Genomic DNA, 17,551 nt, shown 5'->3' on the forward strand with positions numbered 1-17,551 from the left:
GGGGGAGTCTGGAAAAGGGAAGCCATAAGGAATCCTCGGAATATGCGGGTCGGCGTCGCGTCCAAGGGCACAGAAACAGCAAGGTACGGAAAGGTGGCACCGCCGTCCCCAGAGCAGCCGGCAATGTAATTTGGATGCGGAGGGTCTTGCTCTAGAAATGTGCTTGGGTGCTCTGGGACCGAATGGTTGGCTGTCTGTGCATGTAAAAGGTTGTCATGTCCTCTTCAGGTTTGGTCTATAGGGTTTCTCGCTTTGTTGGTGTGGGGGGGGTTAAGGAGTAGGAGGTACTAGATTTTGTTTTTATAGTGGGGGGCTCAGAATATTGTGTCTTTCTCGGTGAAGATCGCCCAGGTGGAGGCAATCCTTGGTGGCCTGGTGGTGCCACAGTTGGATGTCGCAGCCGTTCCAGGCGCTCAGGGGCAGAGTGGGTGGGGGCAGAGGGGGCTTGTGTTGTTGGGGAAGGGCAGGGTGGGGGATGGGTGGAGTGGTAGTTTTTAGTGGGGGTTGGGCTGTTCTTGGCATTTAGGGCTACCTGGATACAGGGTTTTGCAGGGCTTTACCTGGTTTACGCATGTGCACTGAGGACAAGGGGCTGGGCACTCATAATAGCCTCCCATGTGGGGGCGGAAGAGCTCTTTGACTTTTCCTATGGGTGATTCTATCCAGCTTTTGTCGGTGGGGTCCCTGAATGTGCGGGTTTAAATTCTCTGACTAAGATAGTTGGTGTTGAGGGAATTTGCTAGGCTGAAACTTCATTTTCTCTTTCTACAAGAGTCCCATTGGGTTAAGGGGAACTACGTTCAGATTCAAGGCTATCCCAGCAGGTGTTTCAGTCCTCATATGTGGCAAAAAAACGAGGGGTTGCCCTTTTGATTTCCCCGAATGTTCACTTGCCCCTCAGGGCTCACAGAACTGATCCGGAAGGGCGTTAAATTATGGTCAAGGGAGAGGTGAAAGGTCGACTTTTTACTCTTGTGGGTGTGTATGCCCCGAATGAAGGGCAAGATGTTTTTTGGGAAGGGATGGGGGGAGAAAATTAGAGGATTTGCAGAAGGTGCGTTAATAGTCGGGGGGGACTTTAATATGGTTCTTTGTCTGAATAAAGACAGGAAATCCCCAAAACCTTGCCACGATCTAAGGTCCCAAATGAAGTTGGAGGACTCATTCCGTCGGATTAATGGGGAACTAGGCCTGGTCGATGAACACCATGTTGGGCGCAACTGAGAAGCTCTCTTTACTTACTACTCCAAAGTGCATCAAGCATTCTCTAGGATTGATTATGTTCTGGTAGATTCCTCAATCCGGGACTGCGTCTCTGATTTTGGTGTGGAGACCGTCCCATGGTCTGATCACGATCTAGTCCGAGTCAATCTGGGAGTCCCTTCCTCTGCCTCGAGCAAGTCACAGTGGGTATGTAATGACTCTTTGCTAGTGGATAGGGAGTTGAGGCAGTCCCTCTTAGCCACTATTAAGGAATTCTTCCTCCTGCCTTAACGACACTGGGGAAGTGGAAACTAGAGGCGTTGAGATGCATCTAAGGCCACAATCAGAGGTGTTCTGATGGAGATGGGAGCTAGGAGGAAGAAGGAGAGGGCTAGGGAGGAGCTCAAGCTGAGGGAGCAAATTGCCGCCATCCAACCGGGGGGTAAGCTGAAGATGCAGATGGGCCCAGGCAAGCATGAGGAGCTTCAGAATCTCAGGGCGAAACTGTCCGCCATCCTTGTGGGTCAGACGGAGAAAAAGCTTGCATTCTTAAAACAGCGTTACATGGAGAAAGGGGAAAAGGCGGACAAGATCCTGGCTTGGAGGCTGAGGGAACTTCGCAATAGCAGAAGAGTTAACTTTGTCTCTGGCCGGGCGGGGGAGAACATTTTACAAGGCGGCCAGATAGCGGAACAGTTTAGGCAGTATTACGAAAGTTTCTATGCTTCAGAGTACGCTGGGAATAGGACTGAAGTGGACCGGTTCTTGGACTCTCTCCCAATCCCTTGCCTCACTCGAGAGAACTCAGACTCCTTAGAGCTCCCTATTTCGCCCCAAGAAGTAATCACCATCTCTTCTTTGAAGAGCGGTACAGCTCCAGGAGACGACGGTGTCTCTGTCAGGTTTTTTAAGACCTTTCGATCCGTGTTAGCTCCCTTCCTAGCTAAGGTATATAACACTGCCCTAGACACTGGTACCCTTCCCGATACCATGTCGGCTCTTATAGTGGTTCTCTCGAAAGAAGGGAATGATACCTCGCTTTGTCAGTCCTACAGGCCCATTTCCCTTCTTAATATAGACGTCAAAATACTAGCTAAACTCCTGGCGAATAGGTCATCAAGATTCCTCCCCTCTCTATTCATTGGAGATCAAGTTGGTTTTATTCCCGGGCAACAAGGCTCTGACAACGTAAGTAAAACTCTGGGCCTCATGTATGAGGTGACAAAGTGGGAATCGGAGACCTACCTCCTCTCGCTGGATTCTGAAAAGGCCTTCGACCGTGTGGAATGGCCTTACATGGGGAGGGCGCTTCGTAAAATGGGCCTTGGTGACAAATTCTGTGGGTGGGTCTCGGCCTTGTATAATGGTCCCTCAGCACGGGTATTGGTAAATGGTTGTACCTCAGCAGGTTTTATGCTCTATAGGTACACATCAGGGGTGCCCCCTCTCCCCCCCTTTTGTATGCTCTGGCAATGGCGCCCTTTGCCATTGCGGTCAGAGCTGACAGGGGTGTCTCCGGGGTGCAGTGTGGGGACCACAAATTCAAGCTATCCCTTTTCGCGGACGATATTTTGGCATACCTGACCAAGCTCCACGAATCCCTCCCTCATTTGTTAGGCTTAATTTGCCATTTTGGGGCATTTTCTGGGCTTAAGATTAATGTATCCAAATCTTGCATTATGCCGATGGGTAGGCTGGACCATGAGATCAGTGGTAGAACAGAGGTGCTGGGGATGAGGGTAGAGTGGTAATCCACTAGATATCTAGGCACCAATTTCCCCAGGGATTTCGGTAAAGTGTACGAGTTAAACTTTCTTCCCCTCCAAGCTAAGATTTTTAGTGATTTAGCAAAATGGGCACCTCTCACTCTTTCCTGGCTTGGGCGTATGGTCACAGTTAAAATGAATATACTCCCCCGGCTTCTTTATCTCTTTTTGTCCCTTCCTTGCATTGTTCCAGACTCTTTTTTTAATGACTGCAATCTTGCCTTCTCTGTTTTGTTTGAAGTGGCAAGAGGGCTAGAGTGAAATACTCCACCCTGACCCTTCCAAAGTCTTACGGGGGGGTTTGGCCTACCCGATTTTAAACTGTATTACAAGGCAGCCCAGCTGCAGGTGATGCTGGAACATCTTAGGGATGATCTTAGGACATACTGGACTTATGTTGAGGATGTTCAGGTCCACCCGTACAAAGTCAGGGATTAACTTTGGGCCCCCTCATGAGCCCTCCCAGTGGCAGCTAAATCACACCCACTTCTGTCTGTTCTGTGGGCGTCCTGGAAGCCTAGTAGAGACAATAAACTCCTTTCTTCTTGGCCTTCCCCCTACCTTCTCTTTGGGGTCCCCTGCTTAATTTAGGGTCCAGAGGATTTCGAGAGACGCAATCTTTGTCAGATCAAGGGGTGCACAACTCTTTCACTAAGGCGGCTTTATCGAGTTTGGTCAGTTGTCGGAGGTGCCGAGGGAAAAAAAGCTTTCCATCTTTGATTACCTGCGGCTTAAGGGTATCCTTACCCAGGCTAACTGGTTGGCTGCCCTGTCCCGTCCTCTGACTCCCTTTGAAAAAGTCTCTGTGGAAGCTAAGTCCAGGAAGGGATCTCTTTCCAAGATTTAGAACGTGCTGGTTTCAGCTAATCTAGAAGGTAGGCAATTGTTTAAATGTACCTGGGAGGAGAGGTTGTGCATGATCCTAGACGATCACGCATGGAAGGCAGTATTCAAGTCAATTTTTTTGGGGGGGGGGGGGGTTGTACACAGCAGCCATGGAGCATAACTTCAAGATTCTTCATTCTTGCCACCGTCCCCTTATCTAAAAATGTTTGCTAATGTGTCTCCAATGTGTCCCAGGGTGCGTTCTCTCTATGGTACTTGGTTCCACATGTGGTGGGAGTGTCCGGTCATTCAGGTCTTCTGGGCGGAACGGCTTAGTTGGATTGAGGGCATTCTGGTAATGTGCCCCTCCCTTCACCCCATGGAGATCCTCCCGGGCACACCCATGCCCGATAATGAGTCGGTATCTTTCTCTAGGGTGACGGGGGCTATGTTAAGAGCTGGGAGAATTGCCCTGGCCCGAAAATGGAAAAGTCCCCATGCCCCCACGAAGGCAGAGTGGCTCAATAAGTTATTGGCAATTTTTTTACATACGAGAAACTGTCGCCCATAACCAATGATGTCTTCTTTCCTACAGGAATGGACTATTGTTCCGTTAAGTGCGGACTGTGTCGCCCTGAAGCTGTAAATAGCCCGGGTATGGGGGGGGGGGGAGGGGAGGCTTGAAGTTCGGGGAGGGTGTCTGGTAGCCTGGCAGGTCACTAGATTTCCTATGTTCACCTGGGACCCTACTGACATCGATGTGTTGCTGAAAAGTCTCACTATGTACTGTGCCTTAACTTTAATCCTTGTGTACTTTTTGTTCTCTGAATCCCGGGTAGCTTGCAGTTGGGGGGTGGAGGGGGTGGGATCAGGGGGAGGAATGGGTACAAAGTGCTTTTGCTTTGGATGCTTGTAATCTTTGGTGAACGCCAGATGTTAGCTGGCGGAATTGTTGTTTGTTGAAAAGTTCAATAAAAACAAAGTGAAAAAAAAAAACCTGATTATATTCCCGTTTCTAATGTCATTTTGACACCAATATACAGATAAGGGACGATCAGGGGGAACTGATCTCATTTAAATACGGGAACGTCCCAGTGAAACTACACGTGCGCCCTAGACTGAAGAAAGACAGCTAGAACATGGTAATCATGAAGAATTACGGGGAGCTGCATGTTTATAGGGATTACTACTGCAGGCAAACCGGTTATGGTGATCAACCCCACTTCCAAGGAGCGCCCGTTATGTATGTTGAGGGTCTAGGAAGTATTTTCAGAAGACTTTTTCAGAGGGCCATGCCCTTCCTGCGCAAAGGTTTTGAATCAGCCAAGCCGCATATGAAAACAGCTGCTACAAATATTGCTAAGGATGTGGTGTCTACTGCAACAACGTATATCGCAAACCGTTTCAACCAACCAACACAGGAGGGTTCCGGCTTGGTTTACGTGGGTAAAACCCCAGCAAAAAGAATAAAGAGAGCATCGAACAGACAGGGGCGTCCGAAGCCACATAAAAAACGAAGTTCAATCACTAGAGCCGCTCAGAAGAGCAAACTCATGCCGATGAACAGACTAAGCAAGTGAAATAAAAACAGGCCCAACATCAATATTTTCTAAAAGATGGCTTTTATCCACTGTGCTTAGGGGGGAATGTGTGAAATTGGCCAACAGAGACAAGCATTAAAAACTGTTTTTTCATGGAAGTTTAGTTCCTTTAGCGCCCATAGAGTTTTACATATCGGGCTCAACGGAAACATACCTGGATTTGAATTACACTTCACTTTACCCATCCTGTAAAACAACAACAGCCAATGGGGCCGCTATTACAGCCGCCACTAAGGTCGCCACGGTTGCCTATCCTGTGGCCATCCTTTTCAACCAAGTGGACTCTAGGTGACCGTTTGATTACACAGAGTGACAATATGTACGCCTATAGAGCGTAGATAAAAAGCATTCTGAACTACAGCAATGACGCTTTGGACACTCAACTCACTACGGGACTTTTTTATAAGGACACGGCAGGGCATATGGAGGATTATGCTCTAGATGGCGCCAACACAGGCTTTATAAAGAGAGCAACGTATGCAACAGGTAGCAGAAATTTTGATTTACTAGGGCATCTACACACGGATCTAATTTTCCAGGAGAAACTTATGGTGAATGGCATTGATCTGAAAATTAAAGATTCCTTCTGCCTTAACAGCGATGGTGCAGAAGTCTATAAGCTGGTAATAGTATCAGAGAGTTTATTTATTAAAAGGGTCAATGTGTCACCTACGGTATAAATCGCTCATGATGACGCTCTACAAGTATCTAACTTAAAATACCCAGTGGAGAGGACATCCTTAAAAATCTTCAGGGTACCAGCGGGCAGTCGTGTTGCCAGTCAGGATAACTTATTCTTGCGACAACTACCTAAAATAATAATTATCTGTTTTGTGGATAACACTGCTTTTTCAGGGGATCACACCAGCAATCATTTTCATTTTAAACATTACAACATTAACTATGCTGCTCTTTGTAAGGACAGCGTCGTCATACCTGCCAAAGCCTACAGTCCCAGTTTTCAACACAAAATATACAATTAGGGAGTATCTGGGTCAAGTCTCCATCAGCGGAAAGCACATGCGTGATAAAGGTTTTGTGATACAGCGTGACGACATTGTCAAAGAGCCTGTTGCATGCTGTGTGGAAAATCCACTCAGCAGCGCCGATTGGCATTTTGCAAATGCTACAGGCCGTGCATAGCCTTTGCTATGGTCCCTGACACAGGAGCTAGGGAGATGCACAGCTGATAGCATTTGTAAATGCTGAGAAGTACGGCTGGGGAGTTTCACTTTACAGCCTGCTACATGTTCTGGTTAGTATTTACACTGGCTATAAATGGTGTATCTAAACAGCTCCTGTTACAGGGAACGGCGCTAACTGGGTGCACATGTCATTGCACTGCGCACATAAGGCCTGTTACATTTTAAATAAATCGTCATCTTTTTGTGCTCAGAGTTTGACAGACTTCACACCAGGTACCTGTCTTCTTCCCCCCTAGAAGGTATTGGGAATCAACAGACCTTGTTGCTAAACAGCTTGGGCTGGTGCTTCCCATTACCGCCTCAGGGGCAAAATACAGGCACCCGGTATGAATTCTTGCAAACTCTGCACACAAAATGAGGGTGTGTTACATTCAGATAAAAGGTGATATGCTGTTTAGGCCATCATACCATAATTTCCCTCTATACAGCATAGTATCAGGAGCATATGCTTTAAACATAAACATGGCCAACTCTCAAATGTAGTTAAAAAAAACATTACCAATGGCAAGGCATAAATAAGTTTTCAAAAATTGGTAAGTAGAATTTGCTAGTTAAAATATTTTTAATTAGCAACTAAACCTATTTGATTAGCAATTTTGTACTCCTATTTTAAATGTCACCAGAAGTTAGTTTTACCCCAGAACATACAATTAGCAAGAATACAGCATTTCTATGTACCTCTGAAGTAATACATTCGTGCAATGAGTGAAAAATGTAAAGGTTCACTGCAGCAGCAAATTATGCAATGTAATGCCCATTAGGCCACCAACACTGCCTAAGGATAAATAATGCACATTTCTGTTCTTGCCAGCACACTGGTGTGGCTAGGTTGGATCAAATGATTTTCCCCAGGATCACACAGTTTGGTTAAGCAGTGAAGCCAGAATTTTGCCAGAAACTTACCACATACCTTCCAAGCTCTAATTAGTACACATTTGTTTTGTGTTTCAAGAACCATTGGTTGTGTATTTGCAAAGAACACAAAATCACTCGAAGCAACCACCTTTGTGGGAGTATTTGCACCACCCTGAATATAAGACTACAAGTGTTTCCTGAACTTCAGAAGGAGCGCTTTCTGCATTTTTGAACGTGCGCTCCTGTCCACAGCAGCACTGCGAGCAGAGCGCTTGGTGCTCTATCTGCTTCCTGGAGGGGGTGGAGCCCTTGTGGAACACATGACAGATCACGTGACCTACATCCACCACAAATTGCCGGCCCAACCAACCTTGAAGCGTTAAGCCCTGGAGGCAGTAAGGGCTGGAGCTTCTGTTTTGCTGTTTGGCTGTGACCTGTGCTTGTGCAACGGCCTTGTGAGTAACCTAGACTGCGGTTGTATGCTGGCTCTACACTTGCTTCAATTTTAACCTGTACTTAGGGTAAAGGGGGAGAGTCGGACTCTGGTAGCTCCTTAAACTGTCGGGCGTTCCTTACCCAAAGACTGGGTGCTTCTACAGTTGCTCGCCGATTTCTGTGACTTTTACCCAGTCTTTGACTTTTAACGTAATTTTCAAAGGACATACCGTATGATACATTTGCCATCTATTCCCCTGATTTTAGTAAAGGATCCATATTATTCACTGTTATATTATAAATTGTACCTGGGGTAGTTTTTGATGTATTTTAGCTATCTTTTTTTATTCAGTGCATTTTAATAATTACTGCTTGTTGTTTCATAGGTTTTAATACCTGTGATTCTCAACCTTTCTGATACCAATTTTAATATTAGGTTTGTAAGTTTTGTCTCCCCTCTAGTTACCTACCTTTCATTTCTTCAGGCTCTCTCTCCGTTCGGATGACACGCAAGGGACTCAGGAGCCAGACCACTATGGAGGCTTCTTTTGATTCTACCTTACCTGTGGTGGTGACTCTCTCTCCTGCTTTGATTGACCCTATCCCTCCTAGGAACTCTATCCCTACTCCTTTGGGTAAGCCACAAACACTAGCTGAGAGCTTTTTGTCTTCTCCTCTTCAAAAAAGTGTGGCCCAAGCCCAAATCCACTCACAAGATAGGTCTGCTGTTTTTCACTCGATGGGTATTATCCCACGTACCCCAATCAATAATAGCTGTATCTTCATTGGAAATCAAGATATTTCCATAAATGCACAGGAAGATCGACTGGCAGCTACTATAGCTTTGAATTTGGAGGAAGTTGGTACTCGATCCAGGGCAAGGGTGGGTATTGATCACCCGAATAATAGCACGGTGAACACTACACATCCAGCCCCCTTGCAATTACATCCTAGGCTGCCTCTGCCTCCTCCAATGTTGGATGCCCCCTATGGGAATTCTATAGAATCTTCTCTATTGTCTAAGGAGGCCACTGACTCACAACCTCCCGCCCAAGAGGGTTGTAGGAACAATGGTGTTTGTTCTGTCAATCCAATGCCGGAGGTATCCTCCTCAGGTGGGGAGGCTAAACATACCTCCTCTATTCATGTTAATCTTTCTGCCATTTCTGTAGCTACTGCTCTTACTCTGACAGAGAAACCCATTGTCTTCAAAACCCCACTCACAAAATCACAATCTTTACTTCATACACCTAAAACTAACTCTAGTATGGGTACCCACGGTAAAGCTATACAAGGGAAAGAAATCTCCAATTTCTTTGGAAAAAGGACCGCCACTAGTACCCTTATTAAACCTCCGCACTCAGTTTTAACAGTGGCTACCTTGGATCATACCCATCTGGCGAATGTAGCAAAGAAATTGGAGACTGAAGATCTTGCAAATAATGATATTGGTGATATTAGCATTATAGCATGTGCAGATAAGGCAATAGTTGAGACTGAGTTGGAACCTAACTCTACTAATATAAATGATGCAACCCAGCAAACCTGTGATGCTTCCTACATGGGCTCTCCATCTGAACTCACCAATTTTATCGACGAGTACACAGAGAAGCAAAATTGGCTTAGAAAAAGGGGTTTACTCCCAGATATACAAAAGGATCGTGCCAGTGAGTCTTTTATGCACCATACCCTTAAAGAGGCAGATGATAGAATACAATTAACTCAACCCTCACTCTCGGCACTGAATATGGATCTTAGCTCCTTTGTGACTCTGTATGATAACATTTGGTCAGAGGTTAGATCTCATTCTCTCCTACTCGCTGAAATCAATTCTAGGGTAGAAGGACTAGACAGATTTGAAGAGCTGGTTAAAATTATTAAGGAAGATAATCCCTCTATAACAAAACAGAGCCCAGACTCTATTCCTTCTAGCCACCCTAGTATGGAAGGGCTCCTGGTTCAAAAAGCCCTTAATGGGGAAAAGGATAGTACCCCGGGGGACGTTCTTGATATGGTCCCAGCTATTACGGTTATTCCCTTTCCGGACAGGGGTACTGGTGTACAATCTTCTCAGATTCCCTCCATGAATGCTGAGGGCTTTTCAGTGGACCCTGCCCCGGATGCAAAACTCTTTGCCTCCCCCATAAAAGTGATTACTAACCCTTTTGAGGAAAAAGTCCAAGAGGGGCCGACTCCTAAGTTCCCTGGTTCCATTTCTCAGGGACTCTCCTGTGAATCTATCAGAAGAAATGGTTGAATCACATAAAGGTAACATTGTTGCCCCCTCTTCTGTTTCTCCATCCGATCTCCTATTGGAGAAGCCGTTTGACCGTAATGATCTCACAAAAGAAACGGTAGCCCTAAAGGGCTTTGCTCATATAGGTAACAAAAAATATAATCAACAAAGAAAACTAAAAACCAGAAGAATCTGAAAATAATGTACTCTCTTTCGAACACATTTTTTAAAAACTTGTTCTTGGCATGTGCCCCTGTGGGTGCTACAACTCCTACCCCTCTGAAGGGGGCTGAGATTCTGGTGGAAACAGTGGTAACTGATATCACTACTTCTAATGTACCCGCTGCTTCCGTCGGATCATCTGCTTCACCTACTACTTTAGCTGTTTCTAGTCAATCCGAAGCTATGGCAGTGAGTTCCATCACAAAGGACAATATTCCCCCAGAGGTGGTGGACAATATAATGCGGGTGGAGGAAACCCACGCTATATGCCATCCTAAAAATAATTTTAAATCAACCGGAGCCTTTAAATAACGCTGCTCCAGCCACTTTGAATACACACACCGTATGTAACTCGCCATCACTTGATTCGGAAGCAGATCCCTCAACTACTACGTGCAACTCTACAACTGGTTTAAATTCTACCCACCCTGAGCCTAATACCATCCTGGCAACGGCCAATCTTGACATGGTGAAACAACTATTTCAGGATCTTGTTAGCACAAACTCACTTACTGGGGTTGATGTTAACTCCACTTTATGCTCATCTCAGGATAGGGCCTCTATAACAACTCTTTCTACTGTAAATGGTCACTCATTATGCCATTCTGATGGTCATTTGACCAATACAGATTTTATAATGGGGGGGGAGCGTGGTGTGGGACATAGACCATTGGAAGGTCTATAGGTTCCCAACTTTCTTAATTCTGCTCACTCAAAGCCCCCAAGTGGAGGTTCTATTAATGGCCTTGCAGGTGTTTCCATTGGGCCTGAACCTTCCCAAAATAGGAATTCTCTCAATTTATATGAGAGATTTCCTCTGGGACCTCATGTAACCCAAAATAGGACTATATTAAGGGGCGCAAGGGGTACTGATTTGGAAGTTGATTCTTTAAGTCAGTTTACAAAAAGCATTACTGACTCACTACCTCAACCTGCTGAGGCTAAAGATCCTATGGAAATTCTGCAGCTTACTATTTTATGGGGCCAGGACATGGCTGTCTCAATCGTGGAAATATTTTAAAAAATGTTCACCAACTTCCCTCACTCTCACTTATTTCTAGCTACAATATGGAAAGGATTTTTTCCCTACCCAAGGACGGGTAGATATGAGCAACATTATTTTAAAATCTAGAGTGGTACTAGAAATAATTATGGGTCAAAAGGAAGGTCTAATGCAGCTTGGTTTTGAAGTAAAAGAAGACTACATGGGAAACCTTACCATGGTTCATCACCCGGAAAGAGCTGCACGACATCAACGGAGGCAATTTACGTCCAGATTCAATGGTAATGCTAGAAACTGGGCCCAGGTCACTTCAGGTCTGTGGAAATGAGCCCTTTAAGTGCTCCGGTACTCTTACTAATGTTAGGGTCCTGAATAAATTCACTTTTCTCTCCTGGAATTCCGGGGCAATTCCCACCTTTTCACGAATATTGATACAGTTCTTATGATTACTGCCTCAGATTTTTTTTTTTTTACTTACAGGAAACCTGGTTACTCTCACCTCCTGTTGTTGATGGATTTGATATCCATTCCCAAAATGCTAAATCTAGCTCAGGAGGGAGAGCCTCTGGGGGTCTTCTTATCAGATTTAGAGCTTCTCTTGGCTTTAGGAATAAGGTCCTTGGCTATGGAGGCCACCTCCCTCGATAAATTGGTTAATCTCCTCCTGATTAATGTATATTGGCACAAAGGCATGATTGCTCTTTAGCCTTTTTTGGAACGTTTAACGGATATGGTACTTACATGGAGATCCTTATATCCCAGGGGGAAATTGATCCTGGCTGGTGATTTTAACTCCGATTGTTCTATTTCGTCCGAGGCCAACTGTGTTGATTTGGGATTGGCTCTGGATGTTGACAATCCGCAAGGCCAGAAATATCTATGGGGCATACTTTGGAACCTTGCCTTGGACTTGGTTGGCTTAATATGTCTTAATGGGTCTTATGATGCTACTCTCCCTCTTTGTCCTATATGGCTTAGAGGTCTATCAACATCTACTATAGACTATGTCTATGTAGTCCATTCTCTCTTTCCTCTCTCATCTGAGGTCAAGGTCTCCTTTAACCATGGAGTGACCATGGCTCATTGCTGGTTACATTCTCTTCTCCTTTTCCCATGAAGTCTCTCCCCGCTGGGTGGCCTCGCAACCTTAATACCGTGGGACAAGGGACAGGAGTACGTTGGTCACCTGACAATATTAATCTCCTTAACTGCAAACTGATTTCCACGTTTAACAACACTTCTTTCTCTTGGAAACAAGTAGTATTTAATACCCTTTACTTTGATAGCTTTCTTAATGCTCTTCATGGTACTATTTCTCGTTCACTAAGGAAGGGTATTCCTAGAAAATCTCATGCCCATAGGTTTGACCAGGAGTTGGCCACTGAAAAGGCCCACACTCGGAAATTTATTAGAGAGATTTGTGTCCTCGATATTGACTGTGATAACAAAAAAACAAAGATTAGAGCTATTCGTCAAAAGTATAAAAATTATTGCAAATCACGAAAATCTAGTTTGCTACAAAATGACGCAGAGCATATGCTTAGAGTCCTAGTCAAAAGAGATCTCAGGGCTTTTTGGGATATTTTTTCAGGCCAGGTTGACATGGCGGTGGTCGACCAGTTGAATGATATTCCTGAGGCGCAATGGGTTGAGCATTACACCGAACTTTTTGATACGGGGAGAGAAGGGCTACAACTCTGTACAAAGAGGGAGTATGTTCTTAACGATACCTGGAAGCCTGATGTTGACTATGAGACAATTGTCAAATCTAAGAAATCTAGGGCTCCTGGCCCTAATGGCTTAACAAATAATACATTTAAAGCATGGCTTAACAAATAATACATTTAAAGCAGGACCTGAAATTTGGGCTAAACTCCTCTGTCTGCTATTCCAGGATGTAGTTAACTCTGGTAATGTTCCAACTAGTTGGCAGACCGCCCACATTGTCCCCATCTTTAAGAGAGGTCTACGAACTTTGGTCAAGAATTATAGACCAATCTCTCTCATTGATGCTGACTGTAAGCTCTTTGCCGCCATGCTTCTCTCCCACCTTAATGTTTGGATTAAGGAAAATCATATTCTCCAAAAGCAACAAACAGGCTTCAGGGTCGGCCACTCGACCAATCTCAGACTTATCCTAACTGCCCTACAAAGTTCAACATGGTGGTTCTCTCTATGTTGCTTCAATCGACCGATCTAATGCATTTGATCTAGTAATTAGGTCGAGAATCTGGGAAAAACTAAGTGGGGGATTCCGGCAGGTCTTCTCTCTCTAATCATGGCTATGTATGAGAACTCGGGGTTCATATTAGGATTGATCTTAAAGGAACCCTTTACAGAAGGATAAGGACCCGTATTGGGGTCAGACAAGGTTGCGCGTTAGCTCCATGCCTTTTTATCCTCTACTTGGCAGATGTAGGGGAATTTCTTGGAAATACTGGCATGGCAAATGTAAAATTGGGGGATCTCAGGCTCTCGTGGTTGGCTTATGCCGATGATTTTCTTCTTTTCGATCACACTAAAGTCGGCTTATCTGTAAATTTGAAGAATATGCATCTCTTAACGGGTTAAAAATTAACCCGAGTAAAACTCGAACAATGGTCCTCTCTAGGGGGAGAAAGGGTAACAAAAAACTGTGGAAAATTGGGGGTGAAAATATCATCAGAGCACACAAAAATGTCTATTTGGGATTTCATATTCTGGCCCAACCATCGGCCATTGAAATAAGACGTTCCCTTAGACATAAAATATTCCTGCTTATCTCCCAATCTATTAAGTTGGACAACAAATATGGCATGTTTTTCTTCAAACCTGTAGTGGATTTTTTCAAGGGAAAGGTGATTCCAAAACTAATATATGGAATGGAACTGCATTATCTAGTTCGTTTGACCTTCTGGGACACCCTTGAGGGTATCTACTGGAGAAGTTATGAAACTGCCTAATTGTGTTCCAATAGTGGCCATTAGGTACGAACTGGGCTTAGTCTCTTTGCAAGCTAGAATTTTATTGAGAGTCCTTACACTTGTTTCTGCCCTGCTTTCTCCTAAACAGGATACCCTCTATGTTGATCTGGGTAAGATGTTCTCCTTGCAGGGATCACTAGACAAAAATGTATATCTCTCGAGATTTAGTGACCTCTGCGATAAAGACTATCAGATATTGCCACTGATAGGGATACCCTGCTAACTAACCCAAATAAAGTCAAAGAATGTCTTTTCTCTTGCGACTGGAGTAACACGCTGGAAGAATTGCATGCTTATCCATCTCTTGGTGATTTGCAATTTGACGATAAGAAAAGAGGATGCTTGTCTTTTATTTTGACTCAATTCCCTAACCGCTACTACCGCTCACTTCTTAAACTTAGATGGAATCTCCTACCAACTAAAGAAGTTCTTTATAGAAGGAAGGAGATCAGTGACTCAGACCTTTTATGTCGATTCTGCCACATGTCCAGGGTAATTGAATCTATACGCCATCTTTTCTTAGAGTGTGTTGCTCTGAAAGGTCTTAGAGATACCTACTTAGGTAGGTTCAACACCGTGGGACTATTAGGGGCAGAAAATGTTATTTGGTCCCAGTCTCTTTCTATTTCCAAAATTAAAGATGGGCTTGCTGTGGCGGGTTTTATCAAATCTCTTGACCTTTATCCCCCTTCTATCTGTACAATCTGTATGATGAACTCTATCTCTCTATACCATCGATCCTTTCTATGTATTCATACAAAAATCTGGTATTTTAATTGATACTCTCGTAAAAATCTGTTTATATGTAAAAGGTAAAATTCTCTTTTAATTACTAAAAATTGCACTGAATTTTTTTAAAAAATTGAATTATTTTATGCTCCCAAAATTGACAGAAAAAAGATTGTGGGTCTATATGTGTTTTTCTTTCAATTTATTTGTAATGAACTGAAATCAATTTGCAATGTAACAGTAATGTAATAGTAATGCATGTCTTTTTTTACCGATCTTATAAAGGTTTCCTTTTGTAAACCATACACAATAAAAAAAAGAAAAAAAAAGACTACAAGTGATAGCCCCATAACACAACTTGCTTGCAAAAGGCCTTTTAAATATTGTTCCATTCTTGTAAGGCGCTGCCTTATGGCACCAACACAAAAGATGTTTTTTAGTATAAAGAGATGGGCTACTCTTTTTCTTACCTCTCTGGTGACTCTTTGTTGTCAAAGTCAGTGTGAATGTTCACTCTTTCCTGTTATCGTCCTCTACAGACACATTGCAATGTCTACAAAACAGACAAAGAGCAACTGATTACCCACAGCAATGTGCTTAAGTGGCTGGAAATATTTGTCTCACCGGAACAGGTAGGTGAACTATTACTGCCAGCCACTTGCTAACAACAAGCCCTGCAATCAGGGACAGTATCCGGGCCTTTCAGCCTTTTCATTTGATAAGGGCCATGAGCCTCAGGGATGTCCACAGCAACTTCCCCATGTTGCCAGTGTTATACAATAACAGCAATTTATATATACTTTTGTTCTGGGGCTTAATGCCTTAGCTGCATTTGCAGGAGCCCTTTCGGCCGTCACTTCCCTTGGGGTATACAAAAGTGTTATCACCTCGTTGCCTTTTCACATGGGTTCCTCCACAGCAGGCACTTGCTGACATAGGCTTTATAACTTTTCAGTGGGTATTTTTGTTTCAACTTCCTGCTGCCTGGCCGTTTAGTGATAATCGGCGGCTGTTAACCCCCCAGATTATTTTTGTCATTTCATTGGGTAAAATTGATGCGACATTACTGTGATGTCATCATATGCTACTTACTATTTTTGAAACTGGTCCCAGAATGTTGGCATGTCACAGTCTTAGATTATCTAGATGGATAGCAGTGTGCTTTAAAACTGCAGTTATCTGACATATGAAGATGTTCCAAAATGGATCAGGTGTCACTGGAACCCTGGCTTTCAGTCTCGTGATTAAATGCTCGTGGCACCTTAATCACGAGACTGAAGGGATATCTAAAGGCCCTCTGCAGCACCATGCTGCTATTAGTGCAGGGCCTGGGTGCTTAGAAAGTGGCAATTATTTCCACCCACTTTCTAAGCACCCAGGCCCCGCACTAATAACAGCATGGTGCTGCAGAGGGCCTTTAGATAATCCTTCATTCTCGTGATTAAGGTGCCACAAGCACTTTAATCACGAGACTGAAAGCCAGGGTTCCAGTGCACCCTGATCCGAAAGGGGGACAGTCCCGGCAAAATCGGGACGTCTGGTCACACCGTAGGCCAGCAACATAGCCTGCTTGCAGAGGGCATTTTAAATATTCTTTCAGTCTCGTGATTGAAGAACTTGTGGCACATTTAAGCACTAGACTGAAAGAAAATGCAAAGTGCCTTCTGTAACAGGCTATGTTATTAGTGCGGGCCTGGGTGCCTTGAAAGTGGCAGTAAATAATATTTCTCCCCCCATTTGGGCGGGTGAGATATTGTATACTTCCACTTTCTAGGCAGCCAGGCCTGCAGTAATAATCGCCTGCTTGCAGAGGGCATTTTTAATTTTCTTTCAGTCTCGTGATTAAAGCGCTTGCCGCACCTTTATCACGAGACTGAAAGAAAATGTTAAATGCCCTCTGCAAGCAGGCGGCGATTATTACTGCAGGCATGGGTGCTTGTAAAGTAGCAGTAAATAATAAATCTTCCGCCCATACGGGCAGGAGAAATATTATTTACCGCCACTTTCTAAGCACCCAGGCCTGTAGTAATAACATAGCCTGCTTGCAGAGGGCATTTCAAATGTTCCTTCCTTCTCGCGAATCACGAGAAGGAAAGAATATTTGAAAGGCAATCTGCCAGCATGCCATTTTACTGTGGGTCTGGGTACTAGCAAGTGGCTGGAATTAATATTTCTCCCACCCGAATGGGCATGTGAAATATTTCTTCCTAGCCGTGGCCACTTACTAACACCCAGCCCCGCAGACAAGGGGCTCGCCCTCCTCCACCTTCCCCTAAGCACCCCAGCATGACTCCTTACCTCGGATGGAAGCCGGGTCTGTGAGTGGAGCTGTGGTGCTCCTGCTGAAGTCTTCTCTGTGGGACTTTGACGCTGCCCCCGGGCTGGGCTCATACATTGATACAATGTATTTAGCCCAGCCCAGGAGCTTCTGCCTTCTGCCTGCACACTGTCAGTGCACCGAGCGCAGAGCTTAAATAAAAAGGCCTTTCAAGCTCTGCGCTCGGTGCC

The sequence above is a fragment of the Ambystoma mexicanum genome, chromosome 12 (genome assembly GCF_040938575.1).
Source record: "Ambystoma mexicanum isolate Mex_15411 chromosome 12, UKY_AmexF1_1, whole genome shotgun sequence".
Classification (NCBI taxonomy): domain Eukaryota; kingdom Metazoa; phylum Chordata; class Amphibia; order Caudata; family Ambystomatidae; genus Ambystoma; species Ambystoma mexicanum.